We start from the raw sequence: 1,459 nt of genomic DNA on the forward strand, positions 1-1,459 counted from the left end.
TCTTTTAAATACCTCCAGGGATGGTGGCTCAGCCTTTGCTTGTCCAGAGCTGGTCCTTCACCTCACAGCAATGAAATGAGAGCCTTTCCCACCAACCCCAGCCTGTGCTGAAAAATACTGACCCTCAAATACACGTCTTGGGTGGCCTTTGCCTTTCAGCAAGGGGCACCAGCGCCGTTCAGAGGCACGATAGCCCACGGTAAGAGCAGTTCAGCTCAAAGGAAGGAGCCTGAGCTGTGTGCCCTCTGGTTGGGGTCACCTTCTCCATATTCCCCGAAGGTTTTATCCTTTACTCGCAGAGGATTTTTAATGGGTTGGCCACACAGTGTATAATAAGCCATTGAACAGCTATATTCTTTGGGTTTCTGCATGCTGTGTGGTTGCTCCTGGTAGCAGCACTTAAACAAATGGACCTGAAATGCAGCTCTGCTGTGCTAATGGGTCCAACCCTACATGGAGCAGCTGGTGGAGGAGCTGTGTGTCCATTGCATTAGCGCATTCAGCTGATGCTGAGCACGGCTGGTGGCTTCAGAGGCTCCTCTCCCCATCCTCCGAGCCAAAAGCCAACGTGTCGTTATCACCGCTGCAGGCGTGTGAAGAGAAAGGGAGCTCTCTCCTACCTTAGGCGGAGGTGGAGGGGTTCGTTACTTGTGAGCCTCGATGCCCTGCCACACATTATAATGAGTTTCAGAGGGCATTTCAGCTGTGTGAAAGTAGTGAACGTCCCCAGTAAACTGGGTCACCACGTCCACGCACAGTCGTGTGCAGTGGATAAAAGCCAGCAGTGCTGATTGCCATTTGCATTGTTACCACCAATGGTATGCCCAGCAAACAACATTTTGGCAGGTAAAAGCATTGCTCTGCATTTATTTGAAGCTATTTTGTATGGGTCAAAAAAAGATAAGTCTTATGAGGTGCAGGAATATGGTTAAAATACAGTGTTGAAGCCCTTTAGGAGCACTGGGGGGACTGGGGCATTGCTGTGAGCTCAGGGGTCTGTGAGGTTTTTGGGGTCCTTTTAGGGGGTTGGCAGAATGGCCTCCTCGCACCAAACGTTTCCAGAAGGGAGCTGAGACAAATGACAGCAGATCTGTGGTGTCAAAGGAGCGCTTCTGAAATGAAGGGTGTTCTTTGTCACAAATGGTGCCGGAGAACTGCTTAAAATTGGCCTGTCCTATTAAGTAAAAATAACTTCTTTCCCTTGAGCCATCTTCAGCCCCTGTTTCTCCTTTGATGTTCACGCTGTCCTTCCAGCCTTTCCCCTGTTACTGTCATCTCCTGCCTCTCCTGACTCGTCATTTTCTCCTCCTTCTCTCTTCTTTTCCCCCTTTCACAGTTCAGTCTCTTCTGTCCCTCTGTACTTTAGAGGTGTTCACAGTCTCTTTTTTACCTCCCCTTTTTCCGCTCTCTGTGCCCTCTCTAAGCCTCTTCTTCCTGCTGTGTTGATGCAGCTCTTTCC

Source organism: Mesitornis unicolor, unplaced genomic scaffold (genome assembly GCF_000695765.1).
Source record: "Mesitornis unicolor isolate BGI_N332 unplaced genomic scaffold, ASM69576v1 scaffold11703, whole genome shotgun sequence".
Lineage (NCBI taxonomy): Eukaryota > Metazoa > Chordata > Aves > Mesitornithiformes > Mesitornithidae > Mesitornis > Mesitornis unicolor.